At 40.1% G+C, this 9,995-nt stretch overlaps 1 protein-coding gene and 1 pseudogene across 1 annotated transcript in view; one reads left to right on the top strand and one right to left on the bottom strand.

Moving 5' to 3' along the window:
• Adam23 (ADAM metallopeptidase domain 23) overlaps positions 1 to 9,995 on the bottom strand; it is a 165,580-nt gene that overhangs the window by 150,946 nt on the left and 4,639 nt on the right. The gene's annotated exons all lie outside the window — the stretch shown is intronic.
• Positions 468 to 1,361, top strand: LOC104856613 (annotated as a pseudogene).

The raw sequence follows: 9,995 nt of genomic DNA, 5'->3' as shown, positions 1-9,995 counted from the left end.
CCCCCTCCTCCTCCTTGCTCACAACTTGGACTCCCTGGGCTTCTGATCAATAATTAATCTCATCTACTGAGTACTTCCAAATGCCAGGCACACTACACTGGTGATCCCACTTAGGTCACCCCAGTCTCTGGGGTTTGCAACCTTAATGCTGTCTTATTTATAAAGAAGTTGAGACTTAGAGACGTTTGAGAGAGACTGAGCAACTTTGCCTAAGCACAAGTAGCTTGGTAACCGCAGATTTCTCAGACCCCTGACTCTTAAATAGCAGGCCTACGTCCTCTACAATGCAACACAAGTACTAAGAAAAGTCAAAGAGCATTCTCTGTTATTCCAAACAGCCTAGAAAAAAATCATGTTTGTTCTGCCGGCACTAAAGCCCAGAGAGCAGAGCGCGCACGTTCGGCTCTTCGCAGGCCGCTGGGCATACTCAGTGGGCCAGACCCCTCAGAGTAACAAGCAGCACGGGCCCCAAGATGTCCAACCAAGCGGTCTGCTGGGAAGCCAGTCACTCCAGAAGCTGGTACACAGCCTCAGGCCCACAGCTGAATGAACAGCTAGAAGGTTGGCTTTCACAAATACAATCTACGAAAAGCCCTGCTAGAGCCATTATTGCACCCCACGCAGGATATACATACTGTGGGTCTGTGCAGCCCATGCTCACAAACAAGTGGATCCATCTGTCACCCAGAGAATTTCCATCCTTGGGCCTTCTCATCATGCCCTTCTCCCGATGTGCACTCTCCAGTGTGGATATATACAGCACATCTCTGTATGGCCTGCGTATTGACCAGAAGATTGATGGAGAGCTACGGAAGACAGGAATGTTCGAACCTATGTCTCTTCAGGCGGATGAAGACGAGCACAGTACTGAAATGCATTTACCTTATACCGCTAAAGCTATGGAAAACTATAAGGATGAGTTTACCATTATTCCTGTACCGGTTGGAGCTCTGAGTGAGTCAAAAGAACAGGAATTCAGAAAACTCTTCAGTAAAATCTAGCGGATCCTAGTAATCTCTTTGTGGTTTCTTCTGATATCTGCCACTGGGTCAAAGGTTCCATTACAGTTACTATGATGAATCCCAGTGGAAGATTTATAGATCCATTGAACATCTGGATAAAATGGGTATGAGTATCACAGAACAAGTAGATCCTGTATCCTTTACCAATTACTTGAAGAAATACCATAATACTCTATGTGGAAGACATACCATTGGGGTGTTATTCAATGCATCACACAGCTCCAGAAGAATGGAATGAACATGAGCTTTTCCTTTTTGAATTATGCCCAGTCCAGCCAGTGTAGAAACTGGCAAGACAGCTCAGCGGGTTGTGCAGCTACAGCACTCACAGTCCACTGAAGCTCCGGAGCCTCGCATACTCATACTCTGTCCAGGTCCCAGCCTAGCCTTTATCAAGTTACTGGTTCTGGTTTTGGGGGATTCTAAAGCCTCAAACTAATAGAACTATCTTCTCTTCTCTTCTAGCAGGTGCAGTCCTCCTTAATTTCAACGCATTAAAAAATGCTTTCTAGTTTTGGGTGGTGGAAGGAAGGCTGGGATCAAAAATATTTTTATTTGAAAAGACAACAATGTATCCACCTGTTGTGTAAGGGTACAAGATCCCAATAATGAATGTAACTGTACTGTATACCTAAAATGTACCAATAAACTCAATAAAAGAAAAAAAAAGACAACAATGTAAAGGCTCAGTTGTGGCAGACAGTTTTTTAAAAGTAACTTGTAAAGCAGTTACCATATCCTAAATTTGCACTCTTTGCAGACTTGTGCACATATATTTTGCTTTCAGAATAGTTTTGCATATTGTACACAAACAAAAAAAGGGTGGAAGCTTTTTAATAAAGAAATTGAATTTATAAATGATCTGTATTAGAATATAATAAATCTCAAGTTATAGACAATTACTACCTGTGTTGTACAACAGATAGCTTCTATTTTAATTGCTAATAAAGGGCTACACAACTCAAAAAAACTCATGTTTATTCCACAATGCTATACCAGAGCAATGAAATGCCAATTTCCTTTGAGTTGAAATATTTTATCAATGCAGAAACACTGGTTACATTGCATTTCACATGTTGGCAAAATGGATATGATGCCATTTCTTTAAATCAGTAAAAACTCAAGCATATCATAACCAGTTTTTACTAAATCCAGCTTATTTCAAAGATTATTACATATTCATATACAGCATAAGAAAATATTTTCGAAAAACAGAAAAGCTATTTCTAGAATGGTTCAAATATCTGACATATGATTTAGAAAACCTAAACATGACCTACCTTGTTCAGTATATGAAAGAGAATATGGTAGAGGGAAAAGAAAATTAAGGTAAGCAGATAAGCCAGATACTGTATAAATGCCAGCAGTTTAAACAAGAAATTTATCTAGAGTACTCTTTTGGAAAAAAAATTGGCAAAAAGCCAAGCTGTTTGCAGCGTAATGCCAGGGAAGATGTGTGGGTGTGTACACATGTACATAGTCAGGTGTCACTTGCTCCTAGATCCTTAACATCAAGAGGAAGGGTATCCAAAGGAAATAAACTTTCCTATCCAATCAAAAAAGTGTGAGAAGAGAACAAGACCCTGAATTCTCCAGGCAAGGTTCTGATCATTCTGGTCATGTCAATAATTATCAAGGCCTGGGCAACTGACCTGACTTCTTAGGATTTAGTTTTCTCATCCAAACAAAGAAATAATAACCATCTCCAGTTACACTGTGAGGACCATGTGAATCTATACATATGATAGTGCCTTGATAAAACTGTAGACCAATACAAATGCAATATATTATATGTATTACTACTAAGGTATTGAAGACTTGTGTCACAGACTGATTTCATGCATTTCACTTAGTTGAAAAAGTAAAGAGCAAAGAAACAAACAAGGGAAAGGGAACTTCTCTAAGCACTGATTGATTTACACGGTTAATGGATTCCATTTGCAATACCACTATTATATGTATGGCATTAGCAGGGCTACTGACAATTAAAAGACAGTACAAAGGCCCCAATTAAGTGGCCCAGACTACAACATGAGACAATAAATTGCTTACTGTCCACATTAAGTGAAAGGAAGCTTTGGACCAGACACTACAAAAAGATACTCAAAAACCAATTTCCCCGTGGTTCTGGAGTGCTTTTTGTGATAATCTTCTAGTTATGCTTAGATTTGACTACTTTTAAATTCAATCTTTTGGGGGCCGGGGATTTAGCTCAGTGGTGTTGCTGCCTGCCTCACAAGCAGAAGGTCCCAAGTTTGATGTCCAGAACCAAAAAAAAATTTTTTAATCTTTTAGACCCTCTGAGGGCAAAGAAGGTAACCTGGAAGTATGTGTTACTGTGTTCTCATTTAGAATTATAAGTGTGGCAGGACAATTTCCTCAAGTGGACACTGGCATGTGAATAAGCAAGAGGTGAGTGTCCCTAACTATATAATTACAGATCAGAACTCAGGAGCAATACAGTCACTTGTCATGGGGCCCTATTTATACTTCTGTTCATTGGTTTATTTGAACTTAAGTACTCTATAATTAGTGTCTGTCAGTAGAGAACTGTTTCAACTTCCATTTTTTTCATTTCTAAATAGGTGACTTAGAAAAACATTTAGAGTTAAGGTAGATCTTGTTAACAAATATCTTTCACAACAGAATTGAAAGTAGGGCTCAAATTCACCACACTAAAGTTCTAGATGAGGAAATTAGCTTCTTTCTGCCCACCCTTTAGCCAGAGAAGACACCTACGTGACAAAATTTCACTCAAAACATTGAGCTAATTCATAACTGCTCCAGAATGGGAGTGTGATGGAGAATTTTATTCAAATTTGCCATGAATGACCACGATTGTCTTTACTATCTCATTATCCTGAGTAAAATACAATAACTGAGACTACCATTTTTATAATAAAATTCCTAGCATTGGACTCCATTCAATTTTTACTGAATTTATATAAACTCTATGCACAAAGACTACCCTGTAAAACTGCAAAATCAGACACTCAGTGGGCTTTGAATGAATGAATTACATGAATGATTGAGTCTCTTATATGGCTAAAGGGCACCTGTATCAATTATGGACTGAGAGCTGTGTATGAATAAAACCTTTTGATTATATATAATCTTGAAAGGAAGGAAATATTTTCATTTAGAATACTCAGGGGCAATTAATTATTATGCCAATCTTAAAGGTGTGCACGGCAGGATCTTCTTAAGCAGAAATTGGACAGAATTTATGAGAACATCCTGGCAGATTAGGCTCTCGCCATGGATCTCAAGGGTGTTCCACAAGTGGTCCCAGAGTGCAGACAGACACAAATGGAATCCTCCACACAAAATTGCCTCCCACCTTGGATTGACCTGTGGAATAAAGACCTGGACAAAGCTGAAAGGAGAAAGGAGCAGCAAGCGGGTGGAGTGAGTAGGAAAGCAGAAGTTCTTCAGAGAATTTTACACCCTCTCCTCCCTCCACAGGAAAATTTACCCAGCTGAAATTATGTTTACTGGATGCAGATAAAGAGAGTCACATGATGAGATAAGGGTTCCGTGAAGATTAATCTGTCAGCAGCGGGGCTGATGGACTGACAAAGAGAGAGGAGGAAGGAGGGATTCAGGGAGCAGCACCAGGACTTAAGAAGCAACTATTTATAGGCAAGAGATGGAGGAGAGAAAAGAGTGGAAGATGACTCCAGGGTTGACACTTGGATGGCTGGGAAGCCAGCAGTACTGCCACGAAAAATCAGGAGGGTAGGAGGGACAGCTCTCTTCCTTGTGGTCTATCTTCATGCCAGGTGAAACCACCAGCCCTGGGCAATGCCATGCAGTGAAGGCTCTTGGTGGTGAAGGCTTTTCTGAGTGGCTGTAAATAGGAGAGTGGGCCACCCTGTTAACTGAGCCTGAGAACAAGTGAACACAGAGCACCAGCAGTTCTACTTTAGCAAGAATGAGTTGACCCATGAGCACCAAGACCAGAAAGCAGTATTTAGGGATCTACACTGAAGAAAGACTTTCAATAGCAGAGCTCAGCTGTGAACTGCTCAAATTAATCCAGGGTGAAATGATCAAAAAAGGTCTAAACTTTATGGAAGAAAAGATTCAAAGACTAGCTTTTATGTGGGTGCTCATGTAGGCCATGCAAACAAGAGCAATGAACAAGAGTGACTGTTAGGCACAAGGTGTCCAGGTCTGTTTTCTGTCCCTATAACTGAATACCACAGATTAGACAACCTATAAAGAATAGAGGTTTATTTAGCTCATGGTTTTGGAGGCTGGGAAATCAGTGCCAGCACCCGGAGAGGACCTTGCTGCATTATAACATGGCTGAGGATGACACGTAGCAAGACAAAGTGTGCTAGCAGGGATCTCTTTTCCTCTTCATATAAAGCCACTAATGCCACATACCACCACCATCGCTGCCACTGTCCTCCACAGTTTTACCTTGTCAATGCCTGAACTCATGTTGTTGACGTTGTCACTGTGTTTGTGGTCTGTCCCCTCCTGCTGGAAGGTGAGATCCCCAAGGAGACACATGAGTGGCATTCAATCAATATGCATTCACCTCGCAACTGCCCAGGACTCACCATGTGACATGGAATAGATCCAAACCTTTCCTGTCTCCACCACCTTCCACCTTCCTTCCTGATGCTCCCATCACACCCTCTCGCCCTCCTTCTTGCCAAGGAAAGACCTGGGTTCAAACCCCACCTGTCTGCAGCTTACTAATTGTTACTCTTTTGTAAAGACACTAAGTATAAATCTCACCTGCTACATATTCAAATATCTTTCCCTGGGTTTCTGGAGAATTAAGTAGGATTTTGTTGTTGTCGCTGTCATTGCCCGCAAATGCAACAGCAACTACCTGACTTTTTGAGGTTTCCCACATGTGGTTCCTACAGCTGCCCTCAGCCAGGCCAAGAACCTGCAGTCCCTGCCCTGCTGCCCTGTGCTTCCTCTTTCTACCTCCTACCAAACCTGTCTTCCAATGGCTCTTTAGGACCAGCCCAGTTCTTCCTCTATGAGGTTTTCTCTAGCTTCCCAGAGCAAAAGCTATTCTCCCCTCTATGTGCCTACAGCCTTCGTTCTTATAACCAGTAACTGCACAGACAAACCACACCACCAGTTACCTGAACTCTGACACCCCACAGTGAGCAAGGGTAGTGACCACATGTCATGTGTCCCATTTTCCCCACGACCTAGTGCAGAGCCTGACTCAAAAGAGGTGTTCAGGGCCAGGGATTTAGCTCAGTGATGCCACCACCTGCCTTGCAAGGTCCTGAGTTTGATCCCTGGGTACCGCCAAAAAAAAAAAGTGTTCAATAACTGCCTGAGGAATCAACCAAACTTGAGCACCCAAAAGAGGTGAATCTGACTGACCAGAAATTATACCAATGGATAGACACACCTCACTCTACCACTAAGCAGGACTTGTAACAATGGCAGAAACTACCATGAAGCTCCTACTTAGCCCACTAATGGTAGGTGGCAAATCATACTCAGGGGACCTCCAGCCTCAAACCATGGACAATATCAGGCTTTACATAAAGTATGTTTTTCCCTATACATGTATGCTTATGATAAAATTTAACTTATACACTAGACATAGTAAAAGATTAACAACATAATAAAATAGAAAAATTACAATATACTGTAAGAAAAATTATGTAAATTTATTCCCCCAAAATATCTTATTGTACTACATCACTTTCTCCTAATCCACAATTAACCATAAGTAACTAAAACTGCTAAAAGGAAAATCACGAATAAGGAAAGAATACTGTACAGGTATTTTTGCTACTTTAAACACTATAAGCATACAGTAAATGTGGCTTATGCAGCAGCAAAAACTTAAGACCAAAGCTACCCTTCCTACTGCCCCAGCACAGTGCCAGAAATGTATAATAGCATCTTGAGGATCTTTTAAATTTTTTATTTGATTACAACATGAAATTTTACAGAAACCATCACACTGCAAGAATTCACTCATCAGTTCATTCAACCAACTTTTACTTAATGCCTACTATGTGCCATGCATTGCAAGTAAAACCATTAAAAGTCTGAATTTTGTGTACCATAATTTCATAATGATGGAAAGGCTGTTAACAAATACAAACATTTATATTACAACCTAAGCACTAATACAGTACCAAATTTAATCAAGGGCCCTGTGACAATTCAGACTTGTCAAACAATCAAGTTCGTGTAAGTAAGAAAAAAGCATAGAAATCTCCAAAATACAAAGCATAAGATTTTAAAAACATTTCTTTAGCCACAACCTGGGCTTGTGAAAGCAACTTCCAATGGAGAATTTTTCCCCATGTGCCACAATATGGGACTTTCTATTGATTTCTTAAAGCCAATTCCTAACATTAAAATATATGCTTCAAAATTTAAAAACAGTTCTGCCATCTGCCTCACAAGCACAAGGTCCTGAGTTCAATTCCTGATACAAAAAAAATTTTTATAAACGGTGTAAGGACATTTCATAGGAAAGACTGGGACCCTTGTTCTACGCTTCTCTTTCTGTTGTCCACACAAAAAATGGAGCAGCTGGCTTCTAGAGAGTCACAAAATGTGGAACTAGTCTCGAGCAGAATACAAAGTATAATCATCATGTTCTAACTTTGCTTAGGCCGGGGGTAGAGCTCAGTGGTACAGCATGTGCTGATTAGTATGCACAACACTCTGGGTTCAATCCCCAGCACCAAAAAAGTAAATAAATAAAAATCCAATTCATGAAACTTCTGTTTCTTTTCACTCTTTCATCTGGAGTGGTGGGGAGTGGACAAGACCTCTTTATCTGAAAGTCAGTCCATGGCAGGAAGTAATTTCGAATGAAAGATTCCACTCATATCCATCCAAAATCAGGGCCACCTCCCCAGACCTTGGGCTATACCTCATACATCCTAATTCTTCTGTCATTTCCAAATCAGAAGAGGAAAAAAAATCCTAAGGCAACAAGATATAAGCCAAGTATTTTTTGACCAAAGGAAATTTTCAGGAAAAGGTTCCTGAATTTTCCTAGGAATGAACTTGATAGATTTATCCCAGAATGAATAAATAAGGCAAAGCATGTCTCCTGATTTTAAAATGTATAATTTATATATCGTGTGGATAAAATGCTTATGGTTAGTATTCACTCTATTCCACTCAGGCTCATGAAAGTCTCTATAAGTGAAAAGGTAAATTCCGATAACAAAGAGATAAGAAAAATGCCATGTTTTTGCTTCTTCATTATCACACACTCTTGACACAAGATGCACAAGGGCTTTCGCCCTTCTCACAAAGCCACTGACCAATTCCCTATCACACAAGGTAATTCAACTCAGTTGTGACACTAACATCTGGAGGCAGTGTCAGATCGCACAGGATGAAGATTTGATCCCCTAAGGCTTCAGATGCCCATTTCAGATGCCAATCACAAGCCCCAAGTGGTCCTCATATCCTGTAAAATCAGGGCTTCTGTAATTCCCCTCCTCAGAGTCAATTCATTTGCTAAGAGCAGCTCGAAGAACTCAGAGAAACATGTCAATTACTGATTTATTTTAAAGAACATCACAAAAGGCAGAAGGACAGCCCAATGTGAGACAGGCATAGAGCCAGCTATGGGACAGGGCAGACTCAGCTTCCACGTCCTCTCTGGGTGACCACTCTCCAGGAACTGCCACGTGTTCTGCTATGCAAAAGCCCCGAGAACCCCAGGCCTTTGGGGCTTTTATGAAAAGTTTCACTTCGTGGATGTGACTGGTAACATCTATGGCCACAGTGATCGACTTAAACTTCAGCCCCTCTCAGGTGTGAGGATGAAAGTCCCAGCCATTCAACCATGCCTTGGTCTTCCTGATGATCAGATCATACCCTGAAGCTACTCACAGGACCCCAGCCACCAGTTATCATATCATTATACGGAAGATAGACACTTGTCACTCCAGGCACTCCACGAGTGTTAGGAGCTGTGTGGTAGGAAATGGGATGAGGACCAAACAGATATTCCATAATACTAGACAACACAAAATTTAAATTTTCCATTTCAGGCCCTAATACTGCTAGGTGACAGTAAATTGACTTCTTTGGTAATTAGAAAATTTACAATAAATTATCAGAAAAATAACACTTTCTATAAAGAAATCTGAATTTTAAGTAAGCACCAAAAATCAAAAAATATAATCAATTAGATCTAAGGTGTCTATAAATTCCTTATCTCTTCTGGAATCTCTTCACTTGTGCCATTATCCCAGCATAATTATTAAGTATACCCACTTATCTCAAAAATAGCATAGTTTGGACAATTCATTATACACCACCCTATCTGGAGATTAAAAAGATTTCTAACCATTCTTTGACAGCATGGAAGTTTTTCAGAAACACTCGCTTGTACAGAGGTTTTAGCACAATCTGCCCTTAAACTCCTCAATTTTGAAAGAGTTATAAATATTTTAACTTTCACAACTGCTAAGTAAGCACACTCATCAACACTGAGTATTTATGAAACCCTGTCAGACACAAATTCGGAGGTTGGCCTTGCAACCTATATTTGGGAACTTTGCTCTCCACCTCTACCCCCCAATCTAGGGATTCAGGAAAGAAGCACAGTGATTCAGCATTTCTAAAGTATTCATTAAAATCTGCTTCAGTGCAATGGAATCATGGGGAGGAAAAAGATCTATAGTACACAGATATAAAAGCCCAAACTCTTTTTTATAAAAGCAAAAATGATGAAATTCTATACTTTCTTTCTCTATCAAACATTTGTAAAGCCTATAAGGGTATTTCTTCTCACTATTATGAAGCAAGTCATCCTGAGATAAAACAGACAGCATATGAAATACTTTTTGTCAACTAGTTCAAGAGATGCTTAAACACAAAAGTAAAAGAGATAGGCTGGGGATTTAGCTCAGTGGTTCTGCCGCCTGCCTTGAAAGCGATCCAAGTTTGATCCCCAGTACCAAAATCAAAACAAAAAAAAAAAAAAAAAAAAAAAAAAAA

The sequence above is a fragment of the Fukomys damarensis genome, unplaced genomic scaffold (assembly GCF_012274545.1).
Source record: "Fukomys damarensis isolate Sample0158 unplaced genomic scaffold, DMR_v1.0_HiC HiC_scaffold_16, whole genome shotgun sequence".
Taxonomy (NCBI): Eukaryota; Metazoa; Chordata; class Mammalia; order Rodentia; family Bathyergidae; genus Fukomys; species Fukomys damarensis.
This window is presented reverse-complemented; position numbering and strand designations above follow the sequence as displayed.